The 17357-nt window shown below is 47.4% G+C and overlaps 1 protein-coding gene across 5 annotated transcripts in view; it reads right to left on the bottom strand.

Annotated features, from left to right (window-relative positions):
* Positions 1 to 2070, bottom strand: part of CUL1 (cullin 1) — a 100614-nt gene extending 98544 nt beyond the window's left edge. Inside the window, exon 1 of one of the 5 annotated variants that reach the window (XM_036121188.2) lies at positions 1964 to 2070. The gene's annotated coding sequence lies outside the window, so the exon portion shown is untranslated. Of the gene's footprint in view, positions 1 to 1216; positions 1382 to 1500; positions 1659 to 1713; positions 1780 to 1963 lie in introns of those variants that run through there. The other 4 variants (XM_036121178.2, XM_078059690.1, XM_036121173.2 and 1 more) reach the window with 4 other exon arrangements.
* Positions 2071 to 17357: the final 15287 nt, after the last annotated feature.

Genomic DNA, 17357 nt, shown 5'->3' with positions numbered 1-17357 from the left:
CTTTGTCTTAAATGCCACTTCAGGGAAGGACAATTACACACAGCAAATAAATAACTTGAGTAAGTTAACTGCAATTCCGTATTTGCACACTTACCACTAACCCCGAGTACGAACTAAAAGCAACACCAGTGATCCAATCGGAAAAGAGAATCCTGTTTTTGGCAAAGAGCTCGCTAAAGACAGAAAACCCTTAACTTTGGGGATCAGTCTCAAGGAATGTTCATAAAGCACTTCCCTGTCGCTTAACCATTTCGTCCACAGAACCCAGCGCGGCACAGGTGGCGGAGAGAGGCTCGCGGCGACCCCGCCCCACGCCGGCCGCCGGCCGCCCGCGCCCGGGTTACCTGCGGGGTCAGCGCGCGCTCCCGCCGGGCGCAGGGCCGGGGGCGCGCCGAGGCCCGGCCCGACTCGCGGGCACCGGGGGTCTACGTCCCGTTCGGCCGCAGCACTCGCATCCCTGCGCGCCTCCCCGGTCCGCTCCCCCGAGAGAACGGGGCAGAGGGGCGACTGTTACCCAATAATAGCGACCTGCACAGTCGCAACAATGCAGGCGGGGACCCCGAGAGCCGCGGGCAGGGAACCGGAAAGCAGAGCCCGGCTCCGCGGCTCCTCCTGCGCGCGAACCCAGTACTTTCTTGAGAGCACGAGTCGGGGAGAAAAAGCGACGCACAGGGGACTAGCGGTCCCGAGGGGGTGGGGGAGAAAGGGCACGAGCCCGGGCGCCCCGAGGGGTCGCCGCACGAGAGGGGCCGAGGGGAGGCGAGGCGCGAACGCCCGGGCTGCCCGGGGCCGCTCGCCCGCCCGCCAGCCCAGCCCCGCAGCCCGAGCCCGGTCGCGGCCGGGAGAGAGGCCGGCGCCACAAGGCCGCCGCCTCGGGCGCGATGAATCGGGCTTTTTTTTTTTTTTTTTTCCCAGTGCGTAGTCCAGGCCTGGCCGCTCGGAGCCCGCGTCCGGGGCTGCGGCCCGGCCAGGCCCGAGCCGGCCGGGGTGACTCAGGGCCCGGCCCCGCTCGCTCCCCTCCCGCCCCAGCGTCCTCCGCCCACGAGTCCCCCGGCCCGGCCGCCATTCCGCCCCGCTGCGGCTCGGCGGCTCAGGCCTCGCCGGGCGCCTGGGCTCGGCCGCCGCGGCCCCAGTCACTGCGACACCGCGGCTCCGGCCCGGGCCTGCGCCGCCGCCGCCGCCGCCTGCCCTCGGCCCCCGCGCCGCCGCCACTCACCCGCATTTCCCTGGTGCCTAAAGGGCTCGGGCGACGTCTCCACCTGATCGCTGAGCCCGGGCCCCGGTTAAATCCCCGTCCCGCCAAGGTCTGGCTGCGTCCCTCAGCCGCCGGGGCTGCCCCGCCTGGAGCTGCGTGCGACACGGCTCCCGCCTCCTCCTCCTCCCCTGCCCGCCCGCCGGCCCTCCTCCCGCCGCCGCCGCCGCCGCCGCCGCCGCCGCCTGCACCACGCAACCTCCGCCCTCTCGCCTTTCCTCCTCGGCTCCCCGCCCTCCCGGCCTCACCGGCTCCGGCTACCGAAGGGGAGAAGCTGGTGGGGGAGGGCCGGAACGCACCGCCATCGGCGTCCGGGGCGGGGGAGCCGGGAAACCGTCGCCGCCATCTCCACACCAGCCCGAGGCGCGGGAGGGGCCCGGAAACCTCCCGCCCGGCGCGGCCACTGCCCCGGGGTCGCCCCCCGCGCCGGCCGAGGAGCCGCGAGCGGGGCGTGTTTCTACCTGAAAGCCCGTGGCCCCTTCCCCGAGCGCCCGCGCCATTCGCGGCCGGGCGCACCGGATCCTCCTCCGGGTTTTAGAGCCTCCCTCGCCTTTGGGAGCCTCAGAAGACCCGGCTTCCCGCCACTTCGGACCTAACGAGGAGGGGTCACCTTTTGAGGTTGGGGGCACCGGCCTCTGGAGAAACTGCCCCAAAACACCCTGAAAGAGAGGGTCTTGCACCTCCCCCCGCCCCTCTCCTGGGCGCACATACCACACACGGCCCGAGCCAACGTGGAACACAAGCACAAGCACACCGGTTAATATGCCTCCCGCAACATCCCCGACGGGCCCGAGGAGCGGGTCAGAGGTGGGCAAGTGGCCCTGAAAATCAGGCACGGACTTCCAAGAAGCGTGTGGCGGCTTCTCGAGCCTCTACGCTTGCAGGCCTTAGCCATCAGTCCCTGGAAGCCTGAGCTGCTCTGTGTGTGTCTCTCTTTAAAATCGTTTCCGAAGGAAAACCCAGCGGGGCTCCCCTGTGTAAACTCTTGAACCAACTCTTTTTTTTGGGCAAATGACAAAGAATCACTTTACCATTAATCTTTGTAGAGACAAATCAAGAAGAGAATAAGGATTTACATGTGTGGATGGTAGGAGATGACCAAAAATGTTTTCACCTGTAACCTGAAGTAGTTAATGACATTCACTTGAAATTAACCGTCACTTGGGTACTTGAAATATTCTAAATACTAAAATTGGCAGCACAAATAGCCACTGGGCTTCCTATGGTGACAGAGGGTGGACAAAGCGTGGACTTGCCCCACACTTAGTGAGGGGCTCCTGCTTTAATACCAAGGTTCCCAACATACCAGAGGGCTGGCTGATTCCATAAACAAGCAAGGAGGGATTCCCAATGATGCCATCCGGGCAAAAGATGTGGTGAATAACCTCCTGTTTTGCTTCAAACTAAAACAGGACAGAGATTCTAGTATGACGTTGGGGTAGAAATCCTAGGCCGAGTTCATCCCAGAGTCCACAGTTCATCCTGAGTAACATGGGTTTTTCTTAGAAGAAACATCCCATCCCCCATTTACATATATTTAACAACTTTTTGTGGGCACAGGGTAAGACTGAAGGTAAGAATGGAAGGCTTGTCCCTGTGGATGACGCTTTCCACTATACATATATGGCTTCATTTATATCCTCATTTCTTCCCCTTTACTGGAACCTGAGCTTTCCTCAGACAACGGTCTGTCTCATCTTCCCTAACCCGTGTTCTTCAATGTTATCATTCAATATGGTCTCCTTGTCTGAGACCTCCCGCAGCTAATATACCAGCTGAGTGGGCCAACTTTCCCTTTACTGTTTGTTTATCCCATTCTCTGTTTTTCTTTGATAGAAGTATTTCATCCACCTATACTACCCTCTCCCTGCCTCCGTCCTGGTTGTTAATTTCCTTCTGTCCTTTACTCTCTACCCATCTGCACTATCCTTCTTAGCAGCTAGACTATTCCATTGGCTTTCCCGCCACTTCATAACCAGGCTGCATCCCTACCACTTCTACTCTGGGCAGGTAACCTTGCCTTAGACCTAACAGATCAAGGGCATCTACTCTCTTTCCGCTCCAAAAAAAATCCTTCCTCCTCCTTTCTCCTCCACCTCGGCAAAATGGATGTCCCTCTTTCAGATGACACAAAATTTGGAGGGATGATTACCTGGATAGAGGTCAGAATCAAAATTCAAAATGGTCTCAGACTAGAATATTAGGACAAAACCAGTGAAATAAAATAGAACTTTATAAGTCTAAAGCAATATGATGAAGTTCAAAAAGCCCCAGTTTTAGATTTAGGCAGACTCTCGTTTATATTCAGACTCAAACTATATTTTCCTCTAGTTAAGTCAACTGTTAAATGGGGATAAAAATACCTACCTCTTAAGGTTGTTGGGAAGGATAATTCCTTTATAATCGCAGCATAATTCCTGAAACACTAAGTATTAGTTAGCCTTTCTTTCCTTGTCTTCCATAAAGCGTCTTCCATTTTCCAAGTCACAGGGGCCTGAAAGTGAAAAATTCTGACCCGTTTACCTTGTACCCCAGAGCTGGTCACCATCTTAGAGAAATCCTCTGTCTATTTTGGCTTAGTCTCTGAGGGCAGACATTATCATTATCATACCCATCTTCCAGTGAAGAATCCCAGGACTCAAAGAGATAGTAGGCAATGCGCTCCAAGTCACTCAGCTTGGTCAGTGGCATAACCTGATCCAGTGACTCCCAGGTCCACAGATATCCACTACTTCACTAAGATAGATTCCCACACCTATCTTGTTCCTTTAACCTTCTAAATGGTTTTCCTGGTTCTCCTCTCTTGTCGATCCTTCCAGTCTACACAGTGACTGACTGCAGAGGGTTCTTTCCCAGCTGATACTTTCATCATTGTATCTTTGTCCTTTCAAACTTTTTAATGCCCCCCCCTACCATTGTTCATAGGGTTCAGTCCAAGTTCTGACTGGGCACTTAAGGTTTACCGTAATCTTGTCCTAACTTACTTTTCCAAATTTATTTCCAGCCACCTCCCAAAAGGAAGTCCCAGCTTCACCCAGTCTGGTTGGGCCTACTGTTGGCTCACAAATACCAGTCTTAAATCACTATTTATGAGTGCTTGCTTCCTCCCTTAACAGAAATAGTTCCCTCTTCCTTTCATACATTTGCAAACCCTGCTCTCTTTTTGAGATCCAGCTCACATCCCCTTCCAGGAAGCCTACTGTGCACCTTCTACCCAGGCTTTTGTGATCTCTTCCTAATTGCCAACTTATGACATATGCCTTTACACTAGATGGTCTCTGCGTTGGGTCATGCAGTAATTTCTAAAGTTCACCAGGCCCCTCAGCATTGTGCCTGAAGAACGCTGAAGAGTATTCAAGCATATTTGTTTACTGATCAGATGAAAGAGTACTGTGTCACTTGACTAGCCATAGGAACTATTACTTCTAAGAAACGAGTAAGGAATATAGCCATCCAGTGCAAAGTAAATTCATTTAATGGGATAGTTCCCAAACCCGTCTTTGCTTCAGAATCACCCAGGGACTTGAATACTGATTTCAGGGCTCATTCCAGATCGACTGAGTCAAAATCGGGTGGGCAGGGGCAGGGAGGGAACTTGAAACTGCCAGAGTTTATATCCTAGCTTTACTAATTACTAGGTAACATGAAGCAATTTACTTAACCTCTCTGTGCTTCAGTGTTTCTTCATCCAGGAAAAGGGGGTGATAATTGTACTTTATATGAAGTTGTTGTGAATTAAATACTAAATAAACATAACCTATGATGATGATGATGATGATGATGATGATGATGATGATGAAAGAATTACCCAGAGTCAGTCTGGTGGCCTGAGTTTGGGAAGCACTGATTTAATAATGAACCACTCCTTCCTCTGCTAAAGTTTCAAATGTTATGACCTTAAAACTTCTGGTATTAGCATTATGACGTATTACAATAAGTCTTATTTGTCTTGAAAAGGTGTACTTTAAGGAAGAGGAGCCAAATAAACAGTTTTCAATTAAACTTGTTTATTGAATCCAAGTCATGCAATGTACAATATGTGTGATTTTTTGAAAAGCTAGCTCCTCTTAGAAAAACAGCTACACTACTGTAACTACACAGATAATTCAACCAGCTTAGTATTCAAAAGGAAGCTGGATAAAGATGAAATAATATCATGATTTCTTCCACTTAGGACAATGAGTCAGAAGTTCTTTTTGAAGAAGCAGATTTTTAAATCCTCTGCTTTAATTCATTAGAAAAAAATTTTCAAAACTCGTTTTGGTCCATCAGATGCCAAATCAATAATATTTTAATGATACTAAAGGTGAGTGTATATAAATTGGGAAGCAGAGATTTACTTCCTGAAGTGGCAAACTAACACTGGATGCGTAGACCCATCTTCTCAACTCTTGACTTAAAAATGGCCTATATCAACAAATACACAAAGGCCTTGTTTTTATTACCTATAACTCACCAAAGATTTGTAGTATCCTCTCTCTCTCTTTTTTTTTTAAGATTTTATTGATTTATTTGACAGAGAGCGACACAGCAAGAGAGGGAACACAAGCAGAGGGAGTGGGAGTGGGAGAGGGAGAAGCAGGCCTCCCACTGAGCAGGGAGCCCGACGTGGGCCTCCATCCCAGGACCCTGGGATCATGACCTGAGCTGAAGGCAGGGGCTTCACCAACTGAGCCACCCAGGCGTGCCTGTGGTATCCTCTCTTAAAAGACTTAAATTGCTCTGGGAGGGTAACAGGGTTTGAGAGTCATTCGAAGGTCAGGATTAACTAGTTCAATCAGATTGCTTTCTTTCTAACACAGGTCCATAGCATCTAAAGAATGGAAAGTTTGGGGCAAATCCGGTTTGGGAGAAACACAGAGCGCCTTGTGGCAGGCTGAAGGACTTGGGTCCAGAGCTTCTGGGGAGAGTTGCTGTAAGCAAAAGAATAGAATGAGGAAAGAAGATGGAAGTGTTTAAATATCTTATCCGTCCTATTTCAGATTTTACGTATTAAGAAGTCCTAGGCCTCTTGCTTTGGGGACCCATAAGACAGGAAATACTGTTGTAAGATAGTCATGAGTTATGAAAGTCTTTGAGGTCTGACCTGGGAGACCTGACCATCATTGTAACATTTTATTAGATTGGATCATATTAAATGACAACTCCTTTTCAAATGATCTGACCTAATCTCTACAAGACAATTATTCGGGGTTCCAAAAAACTGTCCCAGATCACTTCTTCCAGGAAGCTTTCTGTGACAACCCAGCCCCATATCCACATGTGGATTAGGTGCCTCTCTTTTGTGACCCTTTTTACACCATACACTGACTGTTACGAAAGAGTTAATCAATATTGCATTATAATATTTCCCTTCTCCATCTCCCACTCCCTCACAGGCTGTGAGTTCTTTGAATTCAGACACTGTGTCTTTTATTACCATATCTATAATACTTATCATAGTGCCTGGCACACAATATACTGAAAGAATGGTTGGAACTTAACTCATGGGTTAGTCAGGATGCTTTATACTCTGAAACCCAATCGTGTGACTTCCTGCTCAAAGAAATAATTCTGTTTCCTACAAAAGAATGACAAACACCTCATTCCTAATATTAAAACACCCTCTACACTTTGGCTTCCATGGATCGATGGATACTTGTCCATTCCAATTTCTTATACATACCACACTAAATCCAAACTGGGCTCCCATGAATGCTCAAAAGGCTCCATGCATTTCTTTATGTAACTATACCTTCCCATTCAATTGTGTTTCCCCAGTCACTGTTTACCCAAATACAATCTGTCCCCCTGGGCCTACCTTAAACACAATCTCTTAAGTGAAACTTTTCCTGCTCCTCTGCCTGACATGAATTCCACCCCCCCTCACACTGGGTAAGCTTCTTGAGGACATTCTTAAACAAATTTGTATCCCAAAAAACTGTATCAGTCAAGATTCTTCAGAGAAACAGAACCAACAGCATGTATATATAGAAAGGTCTCTATACCAATGGGAGAAATGGAAGAGAGAGATTATAAAGAATTGGCTCATGTGATTATGGAGGCTGACAAGTCCAAAATCCGCAGGGTGGACCAGCACGCTGGAGACCTAGGGAAGAACAGATACTTCAGTCCAGGTCTGAAGGCCTCTGCTGGCTGAATTGCCTCTTGTTCAGGGAAGGTCAGTCTTGGTTCTAGGCAGGCCTTCAGTTGATTGGATGAGGCCCACCCACACTCCAGAGGGCAATCTGCTTTATTCAAAGACCATTGATTGAAGTGTTCATTTCATCCAAAAAACATACTCTCACAGAAACATCCAGAGTAATGTTTGACTAAATATCAGGGCACCATGGCCCAGCCAAGTTGACAAATGAAAGTAACGTTTATAAGCACTGAGCACGGTATCCTGGACATAGCAAATGGCACTTAATTTCTTTAGAAAGTAGCTTATCCTCCTTGCCTCTAGTTTCTTGCCTCCTGGACACTTCTCAGGCCATTTTGACCCACCTATTTAGTTGAACAGTTCCTCCTCTGCATATGATACTCCTCCAGCCTGTTGTCCCATCTTGAAACTAGTCATTCTTTGGCTCCCAACCCCCAACACTCTCATGTTCTTCCAACCTATCTGGTAACTCTTTCTTCGTCCAGCTCTCTTCCACCTAGCATGTGAGTTCCTGAAGGTTTTATTCTTGGGGATCTTTTCTTGCTACATTCTCTTTTTTTGTGAGATTTTTGTCATTCCCATGGCTTCAGTTGTCAACTAATAAATTATCACCTCCAACTCAATCCAGGGATACTTCTAGGTTTATGATACCTGATGTTTATATAAGTTGGGGGAAGGGCATTCTCTCTCTCTCTTTTTTAAAGATTTTATTTATTTATTTGAGAGAGAGAAAGAGAGCACCCAGAGGGAGAGGGAGAAGCAGACATCCCACCGAGCAGGGAGCCCAACATGGGACTGGATCCTTGGACCCTGAGATTATGACCTGCGCTGAAGGCAGATGCTTAACTGACTGAGCCACCAGGTGCCCCAGAAGGGCGTTCTTTAATGAAATCTCTATACTAAGATGGCTAGCAATAACTTAACTCTATATGGAAGCCATACAGATATACCCCATTATTCCCAAACTGTAGGTGTTCCTAACTCAGATTTCTCCTACACAGGTTCCCCCAAATGTCCAAAGCACTCCAATGCCCTTGGATCTGAGGGGAAGGTAAGAGGAAGATGGGGTGGAAGAAAGTCAACAGCCATAGTGTTAATCAATGTCAGCTACGACCCACCCACTTCTGAAATGTTCGCAAACACATACGATGACAGAAGTATAGAGTTGGGGGGCCCCCTGCCAGGAGCTTGGAAGCTCTCGTGCATGGGAGGAGCCCTGAAGCTAAACACGACCTTCAAGAGTATCCACCCCCATCTCTGTGTCCAGCCTCGACCTCTCCAGCTCAGTTACTCTACCTGTTTGCCGATGCCTCTACTTGAATGTCCCTCCTATGTGAAATCATCTGGCCTCAAACAAAGCCCACTATTCTTTCTTCTCCCCCTGACCCATCCTGTCTCTCCTTTGTTTTTTGTCTCTGGGATTGGCAGCACCACCCACCCAGGCTTTCAATGGAGATGACTCAGTCTTTTTTTTTTTTTTACATCTGCCCTCTTTTTCACCTCCATAACCACTTGTTCATTAAATCCTATCAACTTGAGCCCTGGGTCAGCTTTCATTTGGACCAATGCAGTGGCCTCCTTGCTGGCCTCCCTGCCTCCTGTCTCTCTTCTCATTCATCCTCCATATAGCCATGGAATTATTATTTTTTTTAAAGATTTATTTTTGGAGAAAGAGAGAGAGAGTGGGGGGGAGGGGGAGGGGGAGAGAGAATCCCAAGCAGACTCTGCACCAAGTGCCGAACCTGATGCATGGCTCAGTCTCTTGACCCCGAGATCACGACCTGAGCTGAAACCAGGAGTTGGTGCTTAACCGACTGAGCCAGCCAGGCGCCCCTGGAATTATCTTTCTAAAATAGGTGATGACTCCCTCAAGAAGCAAGACAGAATGGGCTCTGGACCTAGGCGCCCTAGGTTTAAATCTTGGCCCTACCACTTATTCGCTGTTTGATCTTGCAAAAATAATTTCATCAGTCTGCGCCTCCATTTCTTCCCACCTGTAAAATGGGAACAGTTCACACTTCACAGGGATGGTTTTAGCCATGGTGTCGGACATCTGACACCTAGCAAACATTTGCTATATTACAGTCATTATTGTGTAGCGCTCCGGTGAAAAACGTTCAATGATTTCACATTCCGTAAGAAGACAACTTGATAATAATCTTCACAGCGTGACCTCCGTCTCCCTCCCCTGCTCCCCCTCCCACCCCCCAGCCACACGTCTCCTCCTGGATCTTGTGCTACTGCTACACTTGAGGACCAGGCGGATCTGCCCAGGAAGCTTAGGGACTGCTGTCAGCGATCTTTGTGAGGAACGTCCTCTTTCCTTTTCTTTCCTGAAGAAACCTGAATCATTCCCTAGGTCCCTGATTTCCTGCCATCTTCTCTATGAAGCTTCCTCAGCCTCTTCTCTACCTTGTCTGCGTCCTGATGTTTTTGCATGAACATTGGCCAAAAGTCCTCTGAGAAAGTCTCTCTCACCCTGAACTTTCTTTTTTGATTGCCAACAATGGGGTTTAAGTTTCTGAGCCACTATTCTTGTATTCTCGTATTCTTGTATGTAATGTCAGATGTATAAAGTGTATCTTGGATTATTCCAAGTTTTTATTGGCATATATTGGAGAGAACATTCTAGTCATGAATGATGAAGTGTGTTTTCCAGGTCATACTATACTTGTGCCAGGAAAAACTTTATAGCCCATCAACACCATTTGTTTATAATATATTTTAAAGAACAGCTGTAGTATTTAGATAACATGTACAGAGAATTTAAGAAATTCCAGTGACCTGAGAGCTTGGTTTTCTTGATCTGTGAGGTCAGTTGCTTTTTGACTCAATATTCACTTTGGGGAGAAAGAAAAGATTCTACAGAGGCTGCAGGCTAGTGTCCTCAAGAAACAGATAACCAACAAAGATACGATACTGCTATTTTCTGGGGGAAATTACCCCCTGCCTATTAATTTTTTTTCCGGGGAATGGCAAGTGAAGAGACCTTTTTTAAATGTGCATGATCTCTCTGACCATTTTTTAAGACCATGTGTTTAATTTAGACTTGGAATTTGGATAAAGAGTTCCTGGCTAGTTCTGCTGGCAGAATAAGCCAGAAACCAAACTCTTCTTGTACAGGGAATGCTACAGTTTAGTTTTGCTGATAATGTCCCAGAAACTTATTGTCAGTCCCATCAGCCATTGTCCTATCTCAGCAGCGACAAGGCAATCGACAGGCTTTTGGCTTTTCTGTGGACGCCATCAGCGTTTAAGTGAGCCTCTGTAGATTCAGCGGTTAGTCAAGGGGAAATTCCATGATGGAACAAGAATTACAAACATCCCCCTGGAATAACTTGGTAGGGGAGCAAGGAACACAGGGAGGTGGGAAACCAGCAACTAAATACCCAAAATAGACACTCAAACTTTCCTCCCGTTCAGGAAGCCCCATCTATCTCTCCCATTCTTTGTCAATAATATTTTCGTTCATTTGTCCTTTCTTCCAACAGCCTTAACCTTTCACTAAAAGATTAGAACTCGGTGAATATCCAGCGATCTGTCCCCCTAGTTGTGAAAAGATTGCTGATTTGTGTGCCTTTAAATTAGGAAATGCTGGGCGCCTGGGTGGCTCAGTTGGTTAAGCAACTGCCTTCGGCTCAGGTCATGATCCTGGAGTGCCAGGATCGAGTCCCGCATCGGGCTCCCTGCTCAGCAGGGAGTCTGCTTCTCCCTCTGACCCTCCCCCCTCTCATGCTCTCTCTCTATCTCATTCTCTCTCTCAAATAAATAAATAAAATCTTTAAAAAAAAAATAAATTAGGAAATGCTACTCGGATTGTGCGAATGGACTTACAACCCCCAGCTACCAGCAAGATCACCTGGAAGAAACTGACAGTGGGATAAAATAGACTTGGAACCACAGTGCTTAAGTTTTCCTGATAGAATTAGGTCAGTAGATGTAAAGAGCGGATGTAAAACTCTGATGGTCAAAATAAACTGAGTTTTTTTTAAATCCCAGGGTATCCACAGTTTTGAAAACTAGAGTAGATCATTGACTGCGATGTGTTTCTTGAGTAAGCACTTCCTAAACCACTTGCTAACTGACCTACTTTCTCCCCCTGCAGCTAAAATACACCACTGTAGTTGAGACCTGGGAAGTAGGGGTGGCTCTTACCTTGCACAGAGCGGGATCAGAGTGGGATCCATCCACCGTAATGCTGCCACAGGTGAGCTTTTCCACCTCCGCCCTCAGTCTGAGCAAGGCCATGGGAAGAAGCGAGGAGGAGATACCCATGGCAAGGTGACAGACTCAGGTGTCCCAGCCTGTGCCTAAGACAGGGGGCCCCATAGCTCCTCCCTCCTGTTTTCCCTCCAGCAATGCCCCCAGGAGCAGATGGGCATCTCGCATCACGCTCCTGGCCAAATAATCCTCTTCATCCCCATGCCCGGAGTTCCCACCTGCCAGGATTCTCTGCACCTCTTAACCGTATTTAACATTTTATAGCCTTATGCTGTCTGGGAACCAGACTATATCCACACTGCACTCAGTTACACAATTTGTGCCTCACCCACCTCTCCAGGCTCACTTCCCACTCTGCTCCTCCCAGACACCCGTAAGCTGCATGGGGCTACGCACTGTGTAAACATTCTTGTACTTTTCTTCCTTCTGGCCTTTGCTCATTCTGCCTTGGATGCTCTTCATAGTTCTGGGTCCATCTGTTGCAATCCTACTTGTCTCTCAAATCCCAGTTTACTTATCACCTCCTCAGACTTCTCAGATCCCCTTGGCTGAAATTAATCTCTTTCTCCTTTGTGTGCTAGCACTTTGCTTACGCCTCTAGGATAGACATGGATTCTTGCAGTTTGTATTCTTGCCGCACTAGACTCCAGTTCATCTGGTCTTCCTCTTTCATCCTCTTAATTTGGTCTTCCAAGTTTTTAATTTTGATTATACCCAGTTCACCAGACTTTCCTCTTATGAGCCATGCTTTCTGGTGTCAAGTCTAAGACCCATGCACCTAACCCTTGATCCTGAACATTTTCTAAATGTTTTGTGGTTTTATGTTTTTCATTCAACTATGGGATCCATTTAGAGTTAATTTTTGTATGAGGTGTGAGGTTTAGGTTTATTTTTTGGCCTATGCATATCCAGTGCTTCAGGACCATTTGTTGTACATCTATTTTTCCTCCATTAGATTGTTTTGGTAACTTTGTCAAAAATTAGTTGAGCTGGGGCGCCCGGGTGGCTCAGTTGGTTAAGCTTCTGCCTTCGGCTCAGGTCATGATCCCAGGTTCCTGGGGATTGAGCCCCACATCGGGCTCTCTGCTCAGCAGGGAGTCTGCTTCTCCCTCTCCTTCTGCCGCTCCCCTTGCTTGTGCTTGTGCTCTCTCTCTCTGTCTCTGTGTCAAATGAATAAATAAAATCTTAAAAAAAAATAGTTGAACTATTTGTGTGCTTGCATTTCTCGGTTCTCTACTGTGTTCTATTGATCTATATGTCTAGATTCTAGGTGCCTTGAGGGCCCAGTATAGGTCTTCTTTTTTATGCTGGCTTTTATCTATCGTCTTGCAAACAATAGCAGCTAACTCAGTGCCTGGCACAGAGTAGATGTGCAATACATTTTTGTTGAAAGAGTCAACAATAAGTGCTTTATAAGTGTGAGTTAAAGTACAGCTGAATTAATTCTTAAGATTTTGAGAATCAAAAGAGGTCAGACTTCCTTCAGAACCTTGCGATAACCTGGTGATAACCTTTTGGAAGGCCTCTTGACATAGAAATTAGAGTCCCCATACATCCTGCACACTCGAGAGGCCTCTTGCCCTTGCTAGCACCTAGACTCCCTCTGCGTGTTCTCCCTCTCCCACCCCTCTACATGCGAACGGCACAGAGCTGCCTATGACCTGGAGGGTCACACACTCAGCAGCAGCCTCCTCTGCAAGCCCCCCTCCCCACAACACACACACACACACACACTGCACCCTGAAGTCTTTCTGCCCTTCCCTGCAGGCTCTCAGACTCTTACCCCATGCCCACACCACCAGTTGCTAATCACCTGCTCCCTGCTCCCTCAGATGCAGTCTGGAGGATGGCCAATTGCCTGCCCAGCAACCAGACCAGCTCCAGCCTGGCCGAACTGGTAAACCTCCCGGCTATCCAGCGGGCTGAACCACACCTTCTCCAGTAAGATCTGAATGCCTTCCAAGTTTGTCTTTCCTTGGGTCCTCTCCCTTCCGCTGGGACACCAGAGTTTCCTTCTGTCTTATATCCTCCCTTTCATTGTGATTAATAATTCTTCATATTGAGCTTCCCCGGTTAGCCGTGTGGCTTCTGTCTCCGGCTGTTTGAGGGGACCTGGACTGCACCCTCGGCCAGCCACCACCCTTGTCCATCAGCGCCCCTTCTCTATCTGTGCAACAATGCTCCAAGGCACAAGGCTGGGAGCTGTCACTTACATATTGGTATGGATTCAGTCAGCCTGTTATGGTGGAAAGCTCCAGGACTTTGACATAAAAAGCCCAGAGTTTAAATTTGGCCACTACTATGTACTCGTTGAGCAATATCCAATGTGACAGAGGCCATTTTGGTCAAGTCACCTTATCCACTGCACCTTACCAGGAGAGACTGGGATGATCACACGTCACAGTTTGGCTGTGCTGTTGAGATGTGGACGACAGGGTTCGTTTCTTGTGATGTTCCAGACAACTAGTCTTCATTTTCATTTAACCTTAAGACAAATCATGGAGTGAAAGACTCTGACTTCTGCTGAGTAAATTTCAAACCCAGGAACAGTGGAGGATTTCTTCTGAAATCACAGCACAGCAGTCACTCTGGGATAACATCCATCTAAAATGCTGCCTCCCCACCAAGGACCTTCACAGGTACACCCCCAATAACGGGTAAAATGACGACTCTTGACTTTATTTTAAAAACAAGGAAAAGGAAGTAAATATAATGGAAATATTAGAGAAGAAACGCTGCTATATCTGTACGGGGAACTTTGTATAATATTTTATCTGCTTGCATGTCACTCCTCTCCACCCAAAAAGATATCAACCTCCGAACTGTAGTGGTCCTCAGAGTTAGTGTTCCTTATGGTGACTTGAACACACGTCCACAAAGTGTTTTACACTCCTCCCTTTAAGAGGTGGAGCCAAATTCCCCTCCCTTTGAGTGTGTGCAGAACTTAGTGACTCGCTTCTAATAAACTGAATAAAGTGGAGGCAACAATGTGAGCCTCAGGAAATTGGGTCACAAAAGGCATCTTCCTCACTCCCTTGGATTGCTTGCTCTGGGGGAAGCTGGCTGCCATTTTGTGAGGAGATCTCCATCTGGGGAGAAGCTGAGGCTTCCTGCCAGTAACCACGTGAGGGCACTGTCTCAGAAGGGATCCCCAGCCCCAGCCAAAAGACATGATCTCTGCCTTCTCGGAGCTAACAAGAGAGGGTCAGCTGAGGAACCACGTAAGTATATTTGTAAACTTGGCCTGTGATGATGGAGAGGGAGGAGAAGGACATGGTGCTATGAGGGATTGTCACTGGGCAGGGTCAAGAGATGGGAAGGGATGTATGGGAGTTAGCTGAGGGAGGGAGGGAGGAGGCTGTTTGTAGAGGAAACAAAATGTTTGGGGGCTCCACAGTGGGAGTGCGGTATGGTCGAGGCACTCAGAGAAGACCAGTGTGGCTGCAGCAGCGAGGGCAGGAGATAAAGCTGGAGAAGTGGAGAGATGCCAGACCACAGAAGGCCTTGGAAGCAGGCCCAATGGTGAGCCAGTCTGCACCAATATGGCCACGCTGTCATTAAGACAGTAACATACTTCTGCACAGTTGATAAATGGCTGCTACCCGGAGCTACCCTAGAGCTCCCCCACCCCCTCCACCAGTCCAGTGGCCCAGCCCATCTTTTGGACTTCCCCACAATCTAGTAATTAAAAGAGTAATGCCTGGCATAATGGGGCAGGGGGTGCAGGTTCTTAAAATGCTGCCCCAAGATGCTGGCATCTGTTCTGATGATCAGTACTCATGTAGTGTTGCTTATTCAATGCTCTTTGACTACTTTTAAAAAGATTTATTTTTATTTATTTGAGAGGTGAGGAAGGGCAGATGGAGAGGGAGAGAGAGTCCCAAGCAGTCTCCCAGCTGAGCACAGAGCCTGACGTGGGGCTCGATCTCACCACCCGAGATCACGACCTGAGCCAAAGTCAAGAGTCAGAGGCCCAACCGACTGAGCCACCCAGGCACCCCTGTTTTGGCTATTTTTAATATGCGCCCTGCTTGTAGGCCATGTAAGGAGTTTAGTGGTTAATCTAAGAATGACAGGATACCTTTGAAGAGGAGGACATGATCATGTCTTTTTTTGTTTACCATCATGTATCCACGGTGCCAACCCAGTGACTGGCATATACTAGGTGGCCAATAAATATTTGTTGAAGAAATGAATGAAAAACCAAATTCAGTGCCTTTCCTTCTCAAGCCCATTCTCTCTAAATTTCCCATTTCAGCGAATGGCATCATCCCTTAGTTGCTATAGCAAGAGACTTAGAACTCATCCTGGATTCTTCTTTATTCCACCATGAAGATAGACACCAGGTCCTATTGGTTTCATCTCCTTGAGCTGTTACTGCCTCTGATGCTCAGGTTGCATCATTTCCTGTTTGGACTAGAGCAGACTTCTCCACACTCATCTCATCTTCATTTTTCCATCTGCTTTCTTCCTTCTTCATACTGTCCAAGTTCAAACTCCTTCACGATCTGGTTCCTGCTCACCTGAAAGGCCAGTTGTCTGTGACCATTCGTTGTACATCTTCTGGACTCTCACGTTCCCTGAGTGAAAATGAACAACCCTGGATATAGGACCAGATTTCGTCTGTCTCTATTCTTAGAATTCAGCATCATCTCCCATGTGGAGAAGGCAAACACATGGATGTTTGTGGTACTGAATGGAAATGAATAAGACTTATTTTTGTCCTGGTGCTCTATCTGTCACAACAGTGTGGCACCGTGAAGAATGTTCGTAAGGATTACTGCAAGTCATTAAGAAGTGGGCGAGATTATATTTATAAACTTAATATGTCTTGCAAAGTACCAAAATGAGAGTGGTTATGATCTTAAAGTTTTGATTCTTTTTTTTTTTTTTAAGATTTTATTTATTTATTTGACAGAGAGAGAGACAGCGAGAGAGGGAACACAAGCAGGAGGAGAGGGAGAGGGAGAAGCAGGCCTCCCACCGAGCAGGGAGCCCGATGCAGGGCCCGATCCCAGGACCCTGGGATCACGACCTGAGCCGAAGGCAGACGCCTAACCGACTGAGCCACCCAGGCACCCCTTAAAGTTTTGATTCTTAAAGGCATAATCGTTCAACTGTTTTGGAAAGTCAACTGTGCAAAATCGCATTCTGTAAGTCCTTTGGATATTGGGGGACTTTGACTGTGGTTTAATAATAATACGTTTCCTGGGGGAGTGTGTTTGTGTGTGTGTGTGGGGGGGCGTTAAGCAACTTTGGTGAGTTTCACATATTCTTTCTTAAATTCCACACTTACACCATTTTTCTGTTTCTTCAAATTGTTGTCATATCGGAAACTTGCAAACCTCGAATGACTGGTTTTTATTTGCTGCTCTGAGAGATTGTGTTTGGAGTTGAAAATTAAATTTAGGTATAATTTAAAGTGTGGCTAGAGCGGGCCATAGGCAAAAACGTATGTGATTCAACATGAAATGGGAAGAAATGATACCAGCAGGTACCATGACAGATGCAGCCTTCAAAAGGGACCACGTTTCCATCTGTTGAAGGCAGCTGGCCCAACAAGGCTGAGAAATAAAAATCAAAAGAAGAGGGCTTCAGAGAGATGGTATAAATCTCCTTTAAACTAGGGAACTCCAACCAGAAGCTGAACAGCATTGTTTTAAGAAGCAGTTTTAGTTAGGGGTGGGCCAAGGTCTGGGGCACAGCTGTAGTTGGAAGGCTGAATAAGACACTGTAATTATA

Source organism: Halichoerus grypus, chromosome 12, assembly GCF_964656455.1.
Source record: "Halichoerus grypus chromosome 12, mHalGry1.hap1.1, whole genome shotgun sequence".
In the NCBI taxonomy this organism is placed as follows: Eukaryota; Metazoa; Chordata; class Mammalia; order Carnivora; family Phocidae; genus Halichoerus; species Halichoerus grypus.
This window is presented reverse-complemented; position numbering and strand designations above follow the sequence as displayed.